Here is a 21,471-nt window from a genome sequence, read left to right on the forward strand (position 1 = left end):
AGTAGGGTTCTCAGTTGCCCACCAATTAACCGGGCTGCCTGCCTCCCCTCAGCTGGCGGTGGGCAGAAACAGGTCCACTTAAGGAGGGGAAGTGATCCATGCATGCGGCGTGATGACATTGCTTCCAGGTTTACCCCAGAAGCGCTGGCATAGCGCCAGGGACATTCTAACAAATCCCCCCCCCAAATTCTATGGTTTCCAAGGAGTTTTTGGAGGACAGTGCTAGAGCATCCTGTACGTAGATCACCACCCCCAGCCCCACCTCCATGAAGCTCCCACTGGTGGCTAGGGGGGAATTGGCAACTCTACCTGAGTCAGGAATTCTCACTCTGTCCTTTAACCAACTGGCATGACCCTGCCTCAGCTGAACTAGCTTTTTCTCAGCTTCAGCTTTTTAATTTTTATTCTCTGTCTGCATGTATTGCTGCAAACCCACACTCCTTTCTTCTTCCTCTCTTGGGAATAACTGTCTTTCTCCATTATTCATTTTTCTATGCTGCTGCCTGGTGACCACACCCTTTCCCTGTATGCTTAAAAAAACCCTGATTTGAGTTACTCATATCCCTGCACTTCTCAGCTGGTTGTAAGGTTCCCTTTCTAAATAATTATAGTTAATAATAATATCCACAAGAAATATAATCTGCTTGAGAAAAGCTGAGAGTTAAAATAAGACTGCTCACTTCAATTATTTTCTGCAAAACTGTTTTATTAAAAAGGAATATTTATAAAACCCTAAATACTGATATACATAACATAGTGAGTATCATTTTTTTGGCCATATATTTAAGCAAAAAACAAACAAACCCTGTAAGCTCAGTCATATATATGAAACACAGAGCCTCATGCTTGCCAATATTTCTGCCTTGCCTGATATAAATTTAATGGCAAAAATGAATTTAGGCAGCTCCTTTTTTCATACAAGTAGTTTACATCTTGGTAAATCCCCTGCATATAAAACAATCTCAATTCCTTGCCTCTCCGTGTTTTGCTGTTCTGTCACTGAAACGGATGGTGTTTCGTTCCCTTAAGCTAGGCACTTTTATTCATAAAGATACATTTTAATCTAATCAACGTATATTTAACTAGAGCTAATATAAATGTCACTTTTGGCATCTGGAAAAAAACACATTGTTTTTTATTTACTAAAATGGGTTTCATTTTTTGTAGATGCTCATAAATATTTAATGGCTATATCTTTGCAGTTGGGCTACAAAGAACTGAGCATCGGACTAGAATGTTGACGAAACCCAAAGCTATGCTTAGACAAAACAAGTCCAACAACTTTCTGTAGAAATAAATGCCTTCTAAGGCATTGATTAAATTCAGTTGTGTACTCTGTATTCTCTGTATGTCCTTCAACAACTCAACTCTTTGTGCTCTCTTGCCTCCTTGACCACATTAACACACATCCACAGCATAAAAAATAGACTTTATGTGGAGAAAAAAAAGTAACAAAAGCACCTCTAAAACACATTCCAGCATGCCAGTGAATACTTTTGAAGGGCCTTCTATATTTCTTTTGCTTTTATTTGTTTGCAAAACATAGAATTAAAAAGTATAAATGCTTATATATTAACCCTTTGCATACCAAAAAGCATATCAGTTGATTTTTTTAAAGGCACACAAAGGTGTCTTATTGAATGATTTCTATAAACGTTTTTGTCATTGGTGTGATTTTGTATGCTTTTGTAACATATTTTTGGGAGTGTGGAGGAAGAACTGGGGAGAAAACGTCATCAAAGTATGTACTCCTATGGAATTCCTCATCTGATCTCCCTTAGAACAGGTTTCATACTGAAAAAGAGTTGGGGGGAGGAGAGGACCAAAATTTGATTGCAAAGTTTACTGTTTGGTGATCATCCCAACAGATAACATGCAATGCTAAGATACTTAACTTATGAGATAGCTTATGAGATTTCATATTTTAGAGCTGCCAAAATCAATGAGATCAAGATGCCTACAAGTATAACAATACAATCATGTGTAAACTTACTCTATTTAAATCAGGGAGCTTAGACTGGAGTAACTCTACATAAGATAGCACTGTTAAGAGTCCACATTTCAAAATTTGAGTTAAGCAACTTGTATTCAAAATGTGACTTTGAATTCTCCTGTAAACATTTTTCTCCCAATAATGCTTTTGTTGCTTCAAAGTTGCAAGGGGGAGGGGGATAGATAGCCAGATGATTCTGAGGCATCAAGTAATGGTCAATCAAAATGCAACTGGTCAGGGTGTCCAAAGAATCCAGTATGCTTGAGAAATGGTATGAAACATCGATGAGTGAGATGCCAGTTATCTCATGGGCCAGAATTGAGTATTCTGTGCAGAGAGGAATGAGACTCCCATCTGAGTTTAACAAATTATAGGATAAGTGGGATACAAGAAGATGGGGCGTTGAGTCCAGAAGCTTCAGTATCCTGATAGGGATGTCATTGTGTTATTTCAGAGTTGCCCAGACAACTATGAACAGCAACAATCCTGACTGGTATGTAGAGTAGGATTGCCAACTCTGGGTTGATAAATTCCTAGAGATTTAAGGGTTGGGCCTCAGTGGGATATAATACCTTAAAGTCTACCAACCAAAGGATCCATTTTCTGCAGGGGAACTGATTTCTGTAGTCTGGAGATCAGTTGTAATTGCAAGAGATCTTTAAGCCTCACCTGGAGGTTGGCAGGCCTAAAGTGGAAAGGAGTATTTTATCAAGGTAGGTCTTGATAAAGAATGCCAGAAAGAATCTTGCAGATGCAGAGCTAGGATACCAGTTTTGTGAAGCTCTGGCAGACTGAAAAATGTAGCAGTGCATTATTCTCTGTAAGGCAATGTGGTTCAGAAATAAGAGGTGATCCTGTAATATAGAAGATACATGTCAACCTTACCTATGCGTCATTGATGATAGACAGCCTCTTCTGCTTTGAAGTGCATTTATGTAAGAGTTTATCATTTCTTCAAGGTGTACTTTACAGCCATATATTGCAAAATCAATGGACAGTTAATCAATAAGTCTTTTAGGTCATCTGTGTTTCTTTCTACTTTAAAAGTGCCACTGTGACAATTGTGAACTTAATACTCTTTATATTTTGATCTTTCCTGCACCGTGAAAGGTGAGCCATTACTTTGATTTATGCTTTGTAAACTATAATTACATATTTGGAAAGGTCAAAGTTCACATAAGAGGTCAATGGAAAATGAATGTTTTTTATGAGAGACTCTGCCATGCTCCCTCACACTCGGCAGACACATTATCTGTACTATCAGGTCTTGAAGCTGAGGGAAAAGGAATGTTTGAATTCAGCTTCCTAGCGATTTAAACAGGAAATCAATATTGTAAGATTGTTTTCTGTGCATTAATAGCTCTTCTGGATTAGGTGAAAATGCTTCAAAGAAATCTAAGTCCACTGAAACAACATGCTTAGGAGGCTGTAATTCTGTTGAAGATTGTAATGTTATTCTTGTCACTCCTAGGTTTCTGAAACCTGGACTTGTTTTGTTGTATTTCTCTGACATCCTGCTTTTATGGTCTGTATATTCAGGCAGTTGTATAAATGCACAATAGAAGGAAATACAACCTATTGTCCTTTATGTGAACTGAATGGAGAAATCAGTAGCAATGAATGCTGCCCCAAATGGTAATGCTTCAAACTCTGTAAATCTTGTCCAATCAGTTCCACACATTCAAGATTCCCATGAAGGGTTTTTCAAGATTACTTATACTTTCCAATGATCCTGACAAAATCTCCCATTATCTCCTATAAGCACAGAAGGGTCCCTTCAGGAACGGGGAGAAGGAATAACTGTAAAAAACGTTTAGATGTGAGCAAAAGATTATGAATTTAAAATAACTTTTCTCATTCATATTCCCAGTATATATTTCTAACACTAATAATGTAGAGATGTTAAAATATCATAGCCAAAGGATTCTAAAAGTGTCCATTGTTTATGAGAAAACCACTGATTTTCAATTCAAGCTTCTCTTTCCACAAAGAAGAGTGGCTACAGCCCTGTCTCCTAGCATTTGGAGTAGCTGTAGCTAAAATCCATCAATCCTCACCCATGGCTTCAACTACCATCTTCATATATACAGCTTGCAAACCTAACTACCTTTCCTCCACTGACTTTTTATCTGTCCGTCAGATTTCTCTAGCTGGAGTTACATGTCTGAAACTTGTTTACAGCAATGAAACGCCTCTTTCGAGTGCTTACATTTCTATCGAAAGCCATAAAATGTCACTGACTTGAATAAATACACAGAGAAAATCAATTGATTTTGGAGTTCTGAAAGAAGCCAGCATTTTCTTTCTGAAGCTGAATGTACCGCTGCCAATTTATTATCCTGCCGGAGGCAGTGCAACACAGCAGGCCGCCATTGTACTTGCATGCTCTTTCCATCTCCCAGGTGGGCCAAAAGCCTTCTCTCAGAGCAATGAGGCAGATGTTGACTTCAAAAATCTACATGTATCGAAGTCCCTGCAGAGGTCAATAGAAGCTGGGGCAGACATAAGTTTAAAAGATAGCTCACAGAGCAATCACAGTGCTCCGATCCTAGCCTCTAAACCTGAACTGTGAGAAATACCAGCACGCTCAACCCTGACTGAAGCTGTTGGGTCTTGCCCCTCCATGCTGGCTGTGTCACTCATTACTGCTGTGCTGTCCGCTCAACCTCCTCCAGCTGTAGGGTGCTTCATTAGCGTTTCCAAGTCGAAGGAGGAAGGACTAGTGACAGTGAGCAATGGAGCTAAAGGGGAGGGACAAGCCTAAAAAGGATTCAGCAAGTTAGTTTGCTGGTCTGTCTGACAGTTCAGGTTTGAAGGCACCCTGGGGCATATGAATGTGCCCAGAGCTTTCTTTTTATCTTGCATCTCTCTCCATTCTGAGATCTCAAGGAATGATACAAAGACGTGGAGATGGGGGCTGTGACAAGAGAAGAGCTCAAGAATAGAAACAAGCTTCTCTACCCAGCTCTTCTACTACTCTATGGGACCTTTGGCACTCTACCAGGTCACCTAGCTGAAAAAGTCTGGGCATAGGCTAAAAATGTACTCATGTGGTTTTTTTTTTTTTTTTTTTTTTTACAGGCCCAGCATTTTATTTAAGCTGGGCTCTCAGCTGCTTTGCATAAAGCTTTAATATGCCCAAATGGTAGGGTTGCCAGATCCCTCTTTGCCACTGGCAGGAGGTTTTTGGGGTGGAGCCTGAGGAAGGTGAGGTTTGGGGAGGGGAGGGACTTCAATGCCATAGAGTCCAATTGCCAAAGTGGCCATTTTCTCCAGGGGAACTGATCTCTATTGGCTGGTGATCAGTTGTAATAGCAGGAGATCTCCAGCCACCATCTGGAGGTTGGCAACCCTACCAAACGGGCACTGTACTGGAATGCTATTGTTGCAAAATGTAGAAGCACTGTTTAAATAAGATGCTTGGGTGCATGCACCTGTACATTATTTTTGCTTAGCTTACCTTGTCATGTTTAAGACTGACCTAAATATATTCTAAAGAGCATTGCTTTGGTCAGCTGCTGAAATACCATCAGGGAAGGTGTGAGATGGGTGTCCCTGAGGATAGGCAAGCAGAAGTTTGATTTTGCAACCAGCCACCAGATGGTCCCGATGTCTACCTAGCGAGAAAGATGGCTACATTGGCCTGAATAATTGAAAGTATCTAAGTAAATTAGCTCCATTAGTCTAGCAGCACATAGAGTTAATTGCCTTCTCCTTCAATTCCCTTCATTGACAACACCACTTGATCTTTTACATATCCAAGCAGAACACATTTAGGACCCCAAAGAATCAGCTATCTGGTCATTTCCTGTGCATACACTCCAGTATATTTCTCCAGATAGGCTTAATTTAGTAGCATCAGGGAGAGTTTTCCTTTCAATAGCTCTTGTGCTAAATAAATGTTCAATATGCTTTTTAAACTCAGTCAAGTTTTAAATGCTCTCTGAGGGTCTGCTGGGGATAGCTGCTGATACAGACTTTTAAAAAATGCAGTTCCAGTCCACTGCTGCACACACTCTGCTATTGAAGTAGCAGGAACTATTTTGGGTGTTTTGCACACCATGGATCACCCTTGCTATATGATATGGTGATTCTGAAACCCCTTTTTCATTTTGCAAACTATTTAAATTTGCTTGCCCCTTTAAAAAGTCTGTTCTTACAAATATACATTTATTTCAGTATTCTGATAATTGTTGACATGCAATGACTTAATATTTTCAAATACCGTAGATACTCGCGTATAAGCCGAGTTTTTCAGCCCAAAAAAAGGGCTGAAAAAGCCGGCCTCGGCTTATACGAGAGTCAATACGGTAGAGGAAGGAGGGAGGGGGGAGGGAGGGGGGAGGGAGGGGGAGGGAGGAGGGAGGGGGGAACTTACGGCCCCGCCCGGCCGCGCCGCCGCTTCCTGGGGCCTGGGGCGGCCTCCCGCGGCTGCGCAGAGGCTGCCCCGGCCCCCGCCCGTCCGCGCCGCCGCTTCCTGGGGCCTGGGGCGGCCTCCCGCGGCTGCGCAGAGGCTGCCCCGGCCCCCGCCCGGCTGCGCTGCCGCTTCCTGGGGCCGGGAGCGGCCTGGGGCGGCCTCCTGCAACTGCAGGGAGGCTGCCCCGGCCCCCGCCCGGCCGCGCCGCCGCCGCCACCAGGGCCACGCCGCTTGCTCCCGGGAGCCCGGTCAGGTAAGTCTGCGGGGGGGGGGGGGGTTATAAGCCGACCCTCGGCTTATACGCGGGTGCCTAATTTTTCCCCATTTTTGGGGAGAAATTAGGCACCTCGGCTTATACGCGGGTCGGCTTATACACGGGTATATACGGTAAAGTTTCTATTACAAGCTGAATGTCTGAAACTGGAACATTCTTCTACCAGTGACCATTTATATAAAATTATAGCAATCAGACACAAGTATCTTTTAAAAAAATCAAATAATTTTCCATTTAATGCACAGTTCAGTGAAGAGAAGCTGATGCACTTATGATTTGTGTTCAGCCAGTTATCAATAGCTTCTCATTGGCTTCTACAGCTGTGCCAGACTACCATCTATCCTATTCAGTCAACAGTCATCAACAGTTTTGGATATTGTCTGAGTGGAATGCAAATAGAATCCATTGCAGAAAATACATCAAATGGTAGTGTTTAGTTCCTGGAGACAAGCTGTTTCTCTCATTTAAAGAAAGGAAAGCAAGCCTTATGAAAAGAGTAGACCGACCATTTCCTCATCAAGGTTATTCTCATTGAGCCAGTGTTGTGAAGGAGCAGCAGTTTCCCATATGGGGTTAGTCGGCTTTCACTCCTTGATTCCTTGACTCCTTTGGCTACCTGGTCATGAAATATGAACCAAGGCTCCCACCCAACGCTCTCTCCTGAAGTATCCCATTCTGGCCAGCTCTAAGCTGAGCAGCTGACCCCTGTCATGGTATATCAGAGGTGGTGGGTGCTTCACCTTTTACTTGTGATGCAGCCATGGGCCACTTGGCTTTGATGCCCAACAGAACAACCGGGGAAGCAGAGTAAACTGATGCACTGCAAGGTTCATAAGGCATTTTTACACACTTTTACATCTATAGATGCCACTAGGGTTAAGTAGACTCAGGAATGGAGTTAAACAGCCACTATGGAAGTTAAGTTTCTAAAGAAAAAGTAGACTTAAAAGTTACAGGCCCACACTCTTAGACAGCATAAACACTAGAGAGGTTAGATGGGAAAAACCTAGATTTTTAAAGCTTATTTTGTATTTCTTTATTGTGTTAATCACAATATAATTTTAACATAAATCAAATATTCTCTTCAGTATAAAGCCCTTAACTGTGCCTGACCCAGATTCAGATCTCCACAGAGCTATTACACTCATTGACAGTGCTATCCTAAGAACACTTTCCTGGGAGTAACCCTCATCAAATAGACATGAGGAGGATTCTGAGTAGATCTGCTTAGGATTGCTATCTAAATCACTTTGGGCAACTCACTAGCTATTTTTAGGCCATAGTCATGATGAGGTAGGGTTGCCAGATCACTTGGATTGGTGGGCAATTGTCAAAGAAGGATGAGAAAAACCACTCTGAGATTAGGCAAGGAGTTCAACTGTAATGTGCACCAGCTGCAAGTGCCAGGGGTCCATGTGGAATTTCCTACATGTCTTTGGTAATATTTTTTCAGTTGCCTTCTCATCAGTAGATCTCCACTGTTATGGAAGGATCCCTATGCTTTATGAAAGAAATAGGCCTGGCCTGTTTCAAGTTTTCAGTTGAAACATAAACTCCATTACACAGAGATGAGCACAACAAATCAGCATCTTAGACTGGGGAGGGGGGAATCATCATACAGATGTCATGGCTGGCATCTGTCATAATGATTTGTAAACCATCCAACCCAAAGGGGGGGGGGTCAGTGAATAATTTCTGATTTCTCAGTACTTCCCCTCTGCACTTGACATTTGTTTTGCACTCTGTAGCAGAAAGGTTTTGGTGTAAAAACACCCTAGGTTCCTAAGGATATAGTTTATTGGTCAAAGCTTCCATTGGAAGGAACTTTGAATGAACACTCTTTCTGTTTGGTCCCAAAATTAAATGTTGTATCCCTGAAAGCTCCTAGAAACATCACCATTATTTTGTCAAGCCTAGTTGTCTGCTGGGGGGTGTAAACCACCTCTCAGGCGGAGAGATGCTTGAGGATAGTCCAAGTAGTTAGCAAGAAAGTGTGTTTTCTTTGGTTTTCTTTATATTCTGTAGTTCACCTTGTAGTTTTCCTCCATATATGCTTTTTTGTGTGTAGAGTAAACCTGTTGCAAATTATACTTTGGCATTTAGAGAGTTTCCAGGGTATCTCTCCAATGAGATGCTCTCACACTATAGCCCTTAGAAAGGGAGGTGGGACACTGCCCTTGTTTCACACATGTATGCAGAACTATGTTTGAGGGGCGAAGGCTAGACTGCTCCATGCCAGTCAATCTGGTAACTCCTAAAATTCTGCAGGCAGTATCAGGAAAGCTAACAAATGTGTATATCTGGGACTCAAGAGGGCTGAGGTGTGTACAAAAGGCACAACTACCGTATATACTAGCGTATAAGCCGAGTTTTTCAGCCCAAAAAAAGGGCTGAAAAAGCCGAACTCGGCTTATACACAGGTCAATTCGGTAGAGGAGGGAGGGGGAGGAGGGAGGGAGGAGGGAGGGGGGAACTTTCCGCCGTCACCGCTGCCATTGCCGCTGGGCCCGCGCAGCTTCCTCCGGCCGGCAGTGGCCTGGGGGGGGGGGCCTCCGGCAGGCGCAGGAAGGCCGCGATGCCGCCACCGCCGATTCGCCGCCTCTCCTGGTGAGTAGGGGGTTCAGGGGCTCTTCCCCCTCCCCCCCTTGGATGGCACTGGGGTCGGGGTGGGTTGGAAGGGCCCGGGAGGCCGGCGGGAGGGCGACCTGGGGCTCAGGCGAGATCATCAGCATTACCGGTAAAGGGAATTTCTTATTGACCCTCGGCTTATATGCGGGTCAATAAGAAATTCCCTTTTCTGGCCTCAAATTTGGGGGGGTCGGCTTATACTTGGGTCAGCTTATACCCGAGTATATTCGGTAGGTTCAGATAAATGCAGGAATCTGTAATATCCATCTCCCTTTGCATTTTTCATGATCCAAACAAAAAGGATTCCTTATTCATAGCTCAAAAGATTTATGATGACAGTCACTCTTTTGCTCCTCCCCTGAAGCCTTTCACTTCACTTCTGTTTATTTGGGTACCATTCATAGTTGAAGATGACTTGAGAGATAAGAACGACATAACCTGCTATTTTATAATTGTGAGAGAGAAATCATTTCCATGAGAAGCTGATGGGAAGGTAACAAAGGGATAATACAGAAAATCTTCTCTTTTAATTTCTTCTCTTACATCAGATTTTAGTTTTCCAGCTGCTGGTTCTGCTAAAGTGTTGCTTGGCAACATGGTAATGAAGAGAGGGGAAAAGATTCTTAAAAAAGTAAAACATTAGGGCTTTTGTCTTTAGAAATGTACTAGTTCAGCACATCCAGCCTCTCACTGCTCAGTTTGGGAGGGAAAGAGATACAATAAATATTTCCCCCCTCAAAGCTGCTAGTAATGGCTATTAATGAGAAAATATCATGTGATGGGGGGAGGAAGGGACCTCAAGAAGGTATTCTGACCAGGTGTTGAGATCTAAGCACTTTTATTTAAGTAAACTAGGTAAAAAACAGGAAAGAAAAGGTAGGTTTAAACCGGCTGGTTTTTTTCATAACAGATGGAAGTAAATACTGGAGTCCCCAATGAGCTATACTGGGATTAATATTTATTCAGGGGTGAGATAGGCAGGCTAGCAGGTATCAGATTGAATTGAATTGAATGAAATTATTTACAGCAATAGCCAGCGCAACTCTTCCAATTACAGCCTGTAAAAGAGCAAAATATCTCTTATTTAAGGATATCAGAATTTAAAAAACAGTTAAAACCAATGAATTACCAGTTAAAATTAACCAATCCCAATGTTAACCTTTTTAGTCTTTCTCATACAAATCTTAATTGCCGCAGAGCAGAATCTGGCAACTTGAGAGACAACAAGCATCCCTGTCCCAAAGTAGAAATTTCATTTCATCTTCCTCCGAGCTGGACTCCATTAAATTAGTAAGAGGGTGAATTAACTTGTGCCGAATACCCTCGTAATAGCTGCACATTAGAAGGACATGGTTTATATTTTCGATGCAGGTGTAGTAGTTAGACTATCAGACTAGGATCTGGGAAACCCAGGTTCAAACCCTCACTCTGCTATGGAAGGTCACTGGGTGACTTTGGGCCAATCACACATTTCTCAGCCTAACCTGCCTCACAGGTAGGGTTGCCAGGTTGCTGAAACCGGTGGGCAATTGCCCGCCAATCCAGCAGCCTGATTGGAGCAGCGCCTGTGCGCCTGAGGGTTTGAGTGGTAAAGGGCCCCTTTGCAATATGGTGCTCCTGGGACTAAACCCAACAGTAACATAAGCAGATCACAGATGGCCGCGCATGTGCACAGCCCCCCCCCCAAACCTCCTGACAGTGGAGAGGAAGGACCTGGCAACCCTACTCATAGGTTTATTATGAGGATACAATGGAGGAGATAATAATGAAATAAGCTGCTTTGGGTCCCCATTGTGGAGAAAAGCAGTATATGAATGAAGCAAATAAATAATAAATATAGCTGAAGATGAGGGTCAGATAAAAAGTTGGTGGGTGGGAAGGAGAAAATGAAGAATGAGAATATGGGGTGCCAGGAGGAAGAAAAGAAGAAAGAGTGTGGGGAGGGGATGGAAGGGACAGTAAGGTGCCCTGCACCTTATGTTGGTTCCCTACCACACAACTGGGCCAATGGCCAGCATCACCCAACTGGAGCAGGCTCAGCCCAGCAGCTAAAACTGCTGAGTTTTCACAGGGAGAGGCTGCCAGGAGGAGGGAAGAATGGCAGACTGAAGAAAAGGAAGACAGATAAAGACAGATGAGCTGATGGGTAGGAAAGAGAGAAGGAAGCAGGAAAAGGGGAGAGACTATATAGGCTTTCAGTGAAGGGAAAGAGAAAATAGTGGAGGAGAGGAAATGAGATCCCCCCCTTGAAAAATTTTACAAGCTTCACTTGTGTTAGTCTAATCTGGATTATACTAAACATGTAGGATAGCAGGAAGATCTGCTGTCTACAGAAAATAGTAATATCTAGTACATGTGTTTTAGCAAGGCAAAATCCCTGTTAACAACATTTTTCACCTGACTACACAGGACAATGCTGAATTCATTCTAAGATGCATAGCAGATTCTTATTTATTCATATTTATTTTATTTAAGATATTTATATCCTGGTTTTCTCCCAATCAATGAGCCTCACTGTGGTTTACATTATTAAAACCAGCTAAAATCTCACTTCATGTAAATACAAAAATAAATACAAAGGAGAGAGCAAGCCATTACACATCTTATCTACTCACTTCCACTCATGAGCTGCCAGAAGCATGACAGAAAACCTTCACTTTACAGACTTCCAAAATCTTTGCAAGTTGGGAGTCTCTTCATATCCTCAGGAAGCCAGATCCATAGGACGAGTGTGGCTACCAAGAAAGCTATGTCTGAGCAGACTCACATTGACCTAGGTAATGGAACTACCAACCCCTGGTCTGATGACTGGAGCTGCCTAGTTGGCACATATGGGTAGAGGTGATCCTGCAGATATGGGCTTCCTAGGCTGTGAAGTAAGTGTGCAACTGTATGGAAAACAGACTTTATACTTACCCACTAGCTCGGCTGATCTACTGGTTACTTTTCAGTTTGATATCCCTCTTCATGTTTGCTACTGTTTTCAGACAATGGTTCATTTCCTTTGTAGCCTCCCTGGAGCCTGATGGAAAAGAGATAAGACTTGGATACCATCAATATACTGAGCATACCACATCTCTAGACAACCTCATCAAATGGTTGCAGTCAGGATCTTGGCCACTAACATATACCGTACTCAAAAATCTTGCTGAAAATTATTAAGGTCAGATAGTTCTAATTAGGGCTTTGGGGTAAAGGTTTGACATGGCCTCTTTTAAAAATATTTATGCTAAATTAAATTGAGGCATAATATTATATTAGGTGTTTCACACAGGCGTTTTTCACAAGATGATTTTGATGGTTGCCTACATTCTTTTGGCAGTGCTTTGTGCCTTCAGCATCTGCAAGATAACTAGAATTTCTCTGGGTAAAGCTTCTATAAGACGTCGTATGATGGGAAAGCTTCCATTGCAGTATTCGACCTGTTTAAGACATGAAAGCTCTTCCATGAAAAGAGTGGTGAGTGGGTGTCAATACCAGATCTCACCCCAGGATATTGATTTTTGGCAACACACGCACACACACACACACACACACACACATATATATGCAGTCAATATGTGTGTGTGTGTGTGTGTGTGCAGTCAATCATAAACATTTGTGTCAGTATAATCCATATTAAAAAATTATACTATATCTTAACCAGTTGCACATTCTCATACAAATAAAATAAAGTTTCAGCTTGTCTAGAACAAGAAATCAATGATAGGTAATGGTAATCTGAAGCATGTACAACTTGCAGAGCACTGACAATATCAGGAGAGAATGACCCAGCTATACTGTAAACCTTATTTAATTTAACCTTAGAGCTTGGTGTCACAGAAGATAGGAAATTGGTCTACATAGAATCTGAGAGCAACTGTAATTGCTTACATCATTCTCCTCTCCTCCCTTTTATCTTCACACCAACCCTGTGAGGTAAGATAGGGTGAGCGGGTGTGACTGGCCCAAGGTCACCCAGTGGGCTTCTACAGAAGATTCAAACCTGGGTCTCCCAGATACTTGTCTGGCACTTTAACTGTAAACACTAGACCCCACTGGCTTTCCAGTATGTCTGCTTCTAGCTTTAACATCGCCTTACCAGATGTGCCCTTGTTTCTGTAGGACTGCCTGTCCTTTCCAGGGAGTGCAAGCCAAACTTCTGCCTCTGCCCTGAATTCAGCCTACCTGTCATGAGCCTCCTGTTCACTAGTTCTGCTGGCTCTGCCATGTTGGATGCCTCCTGGGCTTGCCAAACAGCTTGTCCCTGCTATACAAATGACAAAGTTCGCTGCCTGTAAAGCAGGCGTGCTTTCTCTTTGCACCTGGCATTTGGCAGAAAGGATGTATCCAGCAATGAGTACAATATCTAAATATTTCTGATTCAGGGAGACAAAGAATTTAAAGCCAGAAATGTTCTCTGCATTTAATGGTCTCCAAAATGGTGTGTGTGTGTGCAATTTTATTTACCTGTAAGAAAGGATCCTGGAGGTGCAAAGCATGAAGCCTGAGAATTTTGTCTTAAGTGGATTGGAAACAAAACATGTATACCTAGCCATGTGCTTCTCACACATGGCTAGGTATACATGTTGTGAATGAAAGGAGATATAGAATGTGTTCTGGTCTTGGGAATAATTATACATTTTTTTTGGTAAGAAAAAAATGAGTGGGTGGGTGGATGTGGGAGGAATAAGGGGAAATTCATTTGAAGCAAAGATCCTGGAGATGTGATTGCTCTATGTTAATACTCCCTGATGCAGAACACTGGTGCTCAAATTTAATTAATGTGTATAATTGTTAAAAGATATGTAAGAAGATTGTTCAACAGATTGGCTGCAGCTTCTTTTCTTGCTACTAATTGCATTACTTTGTAGTAAGTCTCTGGGAGCATGATGGGTGAGGGAAATGACTCCATCTCTTCAAAGCTAGGAGAAAGGAATCATAAATGATATGTCTTTGATATGGTGCTTTGTTATTACAGGTTGTGCATGTAAACAATCTCTCTGTGTGCTTGGAAATCTATGGAAAAGAATTACCCATCGATGTTATCACATGTCACATAGCTATGGATGGAGGCACAGTTCTTGAGTCTCTGATGCTTACAGCAGGGATTTCTGAAACATTAGAAGATGAGCCTTGTTTCTTCTCACGACTGGATCTGTTCCCCTCATTGCTGGCCATACTCACCATCTTTTGTTTCAAGTCTCGAGTTAGACAATGAGCATCCAAGAAAGTCTGCACAGTCTGCATAACGGCAGCTCAATTGTGTGCTGTTTCTCTAAATAACACAGGAAGCGATCAACCAAATGGTTGCAATTATACAACTAATTATGAGGCCAAAGCCTCAGAGGAAAAACCTGTTCACTAACCACTAGTTTGTGCATGCAGGAACTAAGCATTAACAATAGGGGCCTTGCACCAACTATGGCATTTACATGTATATGGGTTGAGATAATAGCTACAAAAGTTGGAGTGGAAATCAGAAGGGGGGAAAGAAAAAAAGCTGAAATGCCTAATTTATGAACATCACATTTGTTGACAAACGGGGGGGCGGGGAGACCAACTTTGTCCCTTGTTGCATTTTCATCTAGTATTTTCTAACAAACTTGGGGTGTCTGGCTTTTCATACATCTCCATTAACCCATGTGACACAGAGGGGTGGAAGGATAGCTTTGGAATGAGGATGAGAGGAAGAGGCAGAGGGATAATAAAGCTTACCATCTGCAGATATGCCTGTCAGCAAATCTGCTCCCCAGGTGCCTGGTCACATGCTGGCTTTAGTAACTGGAATCAGGGTTTATTGTTGTTTTGCTCCAATTAGCCTTGCAGTACCCAGACAGGTAGGAGCGAATGAGAAGAATCCTGTTCCTTCCTTCATGCACTGTCAGCAGAATACTTTCAGTGTGTTATCTTTGAGGAAACGGATTGTGAGGCAGGATGTTACCAAGATGTTTAATTTAAGAAAAAGCACACAGAAAGACTTGTAAGGAAATCAGCTTCATTGCTATGTCTGATGTCTCAAGGGGCCACACCTTCATGCAAAACAACTGAAAGAGGATATATAGAATCCAGGTAGCCCTGGGGGCGTACAAGTTCAGCAGTTCTCCAGGGCAGCCTGATGAATAGGCACCATTGTGCCATATTTTTATCTTGATTGAATTACTTGGGTTGTAAAGAATGCATATGAAGGCATTATTACCAAGACTGGACCCGGGGAGGGAGGAACTAACTATAAAAGGGGTTCCAGAAAGGAATAAAGCAAGATCTTGTAGTTTGTTTGCACCAGGGTGGATCTCAGTAACGATGCCCCAAAATATAATTATGAAGAAAGAGAGAGAAAGTGATTATAAACACATGCAAATAACTGTATATAAAATAAAAAAGAACCTACATTAAGCACCTGAGAACTGATTCCCTAAGCAGTCACTGACAGAGACACCAACAAGAAGGTACACCTTATTAGAGGGGGAAAGGGAGGCACTTGAGAGGTTTTATGAAGGGGCATAGAACCTTACATCTGAGGGCTTGAGATCTGAAGAAGTCCAGGAGTTGATACAGTGGAGGTCTGAGGAGCAGAGCGAGGAGCCAGCAAAGCAAGGAGATAAAACCTGCAGAGTGCAGCAGGGGTTCTCAGAAGGAACCCAGAGTTCTGACCAGCAGAGATCTGGACCAGAGATCTGAGGAACAGTTTGCTGGGCTTGGCGTTCTTCTTTTATGGACAGAAGGTCCCGGGTTCTGCTGGGGGTTCAGCTGTCCTGATTTTGGATTGGATGAAGATAAGAAGTTTGAATTTTACCAGTAGGTTAAAAGTTAACTGCTGTCATACTTCAGTGGGGAAAAAAGTGGGGAAATTACTTTGATTAGGCTGTTGTGAGCCAGATCTGCATGGGCACAAAGACCAGGGTGAGGCAAAAATCACTAATGAGATTACGGGTGGAGGGAAACTTCCTTGACTGAGTCACTGTCCTTGGGCTGGGCAGACATGTAAGTCTAAAAGGAAAGGGGGGAACCTACTTTCTAGGGGATCCAGGCTGGAGGAGGGGGTTGGGTCCTTGCAACATGTTCAGAGGAAGAACCTGCCCTAGCTAGCAGAACTTCACTGAGAGACCATGATGGATAATGGTAAAGGTGTTGGGAGGCTTATAAACATTTTAAAAACAGCACTGCCAGCAGGATTTTCCTAAAAGTGGACAAATGCCTAGGGTCACCTGTCAGAAGAGAAATTTTAAAACACATACAATTCTGAAATCTTCAGGTTTGGAACCTTCCACATCTCAAGATTTTTTTCCCAATAAATTGACCATTACTTTTGATTTATCTTTAATGAAAGTGAGTTCAAGAAAATCGTTCACTTCAGTGCTATTATGGCTGATGAATGGAAAATCATTTCTAATGCTTCTTAATTCTTTTAATGTGCGAAATTAAATGTGTTTTGTTGGAATGAATGCTATCATCCAATGAATCAATCTCTTTCTGCAAGTAATTTCCCCCATTCCTTAAAATTATTATATGCAGTGTTATGCTTATGATAATGAAGAAGCCCAACATCTTTTTTCCTCTCTATAACTTAAAAAATATGCAAAATGTATAATAGGCAGATTAAATTGTAAAGTCTCCTATTAATACTCTTCTTCCTAGGCTGTGCATATCTGAATATAGATTAGAACAAACTCTTCAGTTGGAAATAGCCATTAGTGGTGGGGCAGCATGGTCTTGCCTCTTCCATCCAAAGTGTTGTGTTGCTATCAATGGGTGGGGGGGGGGCTAGGATGGAACTTCCAGTTTCATCTTTATCCCTACAAATAGGAAATGATCATATGGTTACAGTATAATATAAATTAGCTTTAATATTTAAAATTTAGGTTACAGCAAAATAAAATATTCAAGATTTAATGCTGAGTCCCTATTCCAAATTGAATACAGAGTTTAGGAAGGCGGTGACTGGTCACCAGCTCTGAGTTGGGAAATTCCTAGAGATTTGGGGAGGGTGGGGTTAAGGTAGTGAAGGACCTCAGTGGGATATAATGCCATAGAGCAGGGGTATTGAACTCATTTGTTATGAGGGCTGGATATGACACAAATTTCACTTGGTTGAGCCATGCTGTGCCTCGCCAGCCTAGATCAGGGAGCTGGAGGGGATTGCTTTGGCTGGTGAGACCGCAGCGGGCTCCCCAGACCAGACCAAGAGTGGGGGGTGGTTGCCATGGCTGACTTGCGGGCCAGATAAAAGCTCTCAAGGGCCCTCCGGGCCTTATGTTTGACGGCCCTGCCATAGAGTTTACCAACCAAAGCAGCTATTATCTTTAGGAGAAATGATCTCTGTATGGAGATTAGCTGTAATTCTGGGAGATGTTCAGGCACCAACTGGAGGTTGACAAACCCAAGACTGTGATATTTGAATCTCAAATGAAACTCTTTTTATGTGGTGGCCCCTCATTTATAGGTTATACACCTCTGCTGAGGTTGAGAAGATACTTCAAAACAACATGCCATGTGGCTCAGAGAAGGTTGATACTGATATTTAAATTGATAGAATGTACCGTATGTGGTTAAAGAAGCCTTCTGCTTCTTTGTTTCAAAACATCCATTCCATTTTCCAGCTCATATTTCAATATTAATTTCATTTTAATTCAAGGCATTGTTGCAAAGCAGAGTTGGATTTTAAAAATATTTTGCTGGTAGCAAATCTTTAAAAATTCCATTAGCACTGACATTTTCTGACTGGAAATGCCAATTTCAATGAAGGCTCATTTTCCAGTGGGAACTTTTCCCGCAGTCCTTTGCTGTATCGGTGCTATCTAGTCATACATATTTTTACCATTGTCAAATCAATTTCATGCTCACTTCATGAATCATTTTTTTCCTGTGGGTGTTCTCTCTTCCACAGGAGATGGGAAGGACTACTTTGAGAAAGCAACTATTGAATTTTAAGTTGGCATGTAAGTATAAATATGTATATATATTGGGAAAAATCCTTATGATTCTAAAGCACTGTAAGCTTAACCTGCCAATATCAATAGTTCACACAATATTTTTAAATAAACCATTCATAAGGAAAGTATTTGGTGTTATAAGATTACTTTGGAAACTTAAGATTCCCACAAATATTATACCACACTAGAAATATAGTTCTCAACACCACTCTTACACCCCATTCCTGAGGGGTGTGTGTGAAACCTCTTAGGAGGCGGCCTGACCCCGCCACCGGCATAAGTGCTTGTAATCATGAGATTACACGCACTTATGCCAGCGGGGAGAGCGGCTCCGCCGGTGCCCAAGTACTGCAGAGCCGCATCTCTCCCCTGCGCTGGCGCGGCTTCGCCGTGGCACTGGCAATGGAGTAGAGAGGCCGTGCCGGCACAGGGGGGTGGGGTGGGGGAGGGCCGGGGAGAGGAGCCTCGCTGTTTTCAATGGGGCGAAAAGCCCCAGTTATACAAAAAAAACCCCTGTGAAATGGCTTTTTTGTTTGTTTAACAGCGTAGGGGAAACTGCTTAGGAAGAGGTGCCGCTGGGCCTCTTCCCCGCCATCCCCCTACACCGTCAGCTCAGGAATGGGCTGTTAGGAATCTATAAACATCTGAATGAGTCCTGTCCTACAAAAGGTTGTGCTATCTACTGAGCTTGAACCAGGAAGCTCATTAGAGCTGCTGCCCAGTACTCTGACTGGACACTAGGCTCTAGACTTCCAATACACAAACAAAAACAAAGGTAAAGGTATATCTAAGTTTTCTTCAAAGTTTTCCTCCGGTCACTGAGCATCAAGATGCATTGATGGCTTCCCAACTCATCTTGAACTGTAGTTACTCCCCTTCCAGCAGTGTTGTTAGGTGGTTTTAGAATATGGGCAATGTTCTAAGTTAAGTTGCAACTATTTAAAACAAAAGGTATCCTTTTAAAAAAGGGCCCCAGACTGCCCAATCTGCAATTAATAGTCAGAAAATAGTGAGTAATGAACCCTTAAAATAACACACTTCATATCATCATCAGACTGTTCAATCTTGCAGGATGCATCTGAGTAAACCAAGGTTATTTTTTGCAATGCCATCTGTTTTTGGAGGGTTATTTCTGTTCCATCCCTGTACATTGATATAGAAGTCATACTGTAAATAAATTCCTGTTACAGTTCTAGTTATAAACTCATGCATATGTTCCAGGTTACCCCCCTGTAAGCAGTTGGACCCCTCCTCCTGCTAAGGGATGCCACAAAGGCACGGGGGCAAAGACTGGTGTAAGAGCAAGACACTGCTCCTCACAAAATGAATGCCTCTCAGAGGGTTTTGGGATCCATCTTGTGTGTCAAGCCTAGGCAGGAAGGTTGTTGGCCACTGAACTTTTCCCCTGGCCCTAATGTGTGCTTGTTGGGACAATGGGGCTAGATAATCCCTGCTGTGTCACCCTAAGGTGATTGAATCAGCGCTCTGAGCAGACCATTACTTACCCTATCTGCACACCTCAACAATCAATCAGTATTCAGGAGAACAGCCTAGGCATTCTATTGGGTCCTGATGACTTCATTAAGCCTCTCCTATCTTATTGTTGGAACCCCAGAAAAATCAATCAATTCTTTGTCTCTGGCTTTCCTGCCAGCTTACCTTATGTCACCTCAGAACCCATTTTTCTCCTGGAAATGCTGGTCATTTTCCTCTTCAGCGATGCTTTCACTGAACATCCCTTCAGACTGGTAACTGTCACCCATTCCTAAAACTCTATCCAACTTCTTCCCTTTTTTCTTAGTCAGCTCTTGTATGCTGTGTGTGTGTATGTTCATTGCTTAAAATATCTTTTTTGTTTTACTATTTTTATTCTTTAATAAAACCAATTTTAATTATACAACTGCCTGCTAATTTGAGAGTTTTCACCCAGGACTATCCTGGTATACATAGGTTATTGATCCCAGTTACCCCTGCTTGCTCTCTGTCTCCAGCTAATTCCCCCAACTAAAGTGGAGCCTGCCTGCTTAGAGTAACACCCCTGTCCCAAGTTATCCAAAGAAAATAGTGATATTGTAATGAACACAGGGATTTTGAGGGGGCAGGGGAGCTGAGTGACTGGCTACATTTTTGTAATGTCACAGAAGAGTGGGGCACACAGGACTACCAGTAGGAGAATTCAATTTAGTGAAAGGGAGAGGGAAAATAAAATATCTGAGGAAAGGATATGGAAGAAGAACAATGGGCTGAGAAGAAAGAGAAATGGATCTGTAAAGGCCTCAGGCCAAGAAAAAAAGAAAAAATATCAGAAAAGAGCTGCTCCTGAATCCGAGTAGCAAAACTGAAAAGGGCTGAAAACCATATGTCAAAATAACAAGACAAATCTTGGGTCTTGTTTATCGGGTCCTCTGTATTTGGCCTAGAGTCCTACATATTAGTGGAGTTTGATTATAGCTTTTAGACACTAGTTGTAAAAGTAAATAAAGTGATGAGAAAGCTTTGCTGGAGTGCACACTTTTTATGCTACTATGTAAGGGACTGAATAAGAAAACATAGCACTGAGCCATACTAGGGAGGGAAGAGAAAAAGCCTGATCCTCTGTGTATTTACAGTTAATGGGGCTTAAAGCACAACACACAACACTCTTGGATTATTTCAAGGAATATAAAGCCATCCTGGTATGCTACTCAGAAAAGGATCATACAAAACGCCGGACAGGTTCTTCTTCCTCCAAGTCCTACAGCCAGCAGAGCAGTTAATTAACTCTTCTGAGTTTGGTGCTAGTTATCAAAAGACAAGGAAGTTGCTTCTTCAAGTGCTTTCCTCTTCTGCAGTGATGACCTGCTTCTCCATGATATCTGATCTGAACAAGGCTAGAATTCTCAGCTCCAGCAACTAGAGATGCTCAAGCACCCATCTCTTATTTTTGTTTCGCTAAGTGTAGACTAAGTTAGCCCAATCTTGTGTATGCTCATTCAGAAAGAAGCCTAGGGCTGCCAACCTCCAGGTGGGACCTGGAGATCTCGTGCTGTTACAACTGATTTCCAGATGACAGTGATCAGTTCCTCTGGAGAAAATGGCTGCTTTGGAGGGTGGACTCTATGGCATTGTACCCCACCAAAGTCCCTCCCCTCCCCAAACCCTACACTCCTCAGGCTCCACCCCCAAAATCTACAGGTATTTCCCTACCCAGAGCTTGGAACCCTAAGGAAGCCCCATACTGCTGTATCACACTGGCAGTCCTTAGAGG

Source organism: Euleptes europaea, chromosome 1, assembly GCF_029931775.1.
Source record: "Euleptes europaea isolate rEulEur1 chromosome 1, rEulEur1.hap1, whole genome shotgun sequence".
Taxonomy (NCBI): domain Eukaryota; kingdom Metazoa; phylum Chordata; class Lepidosauria; order Squamata; family Sphaerodactylidae; genus Euleptes; species Euleptes europaea.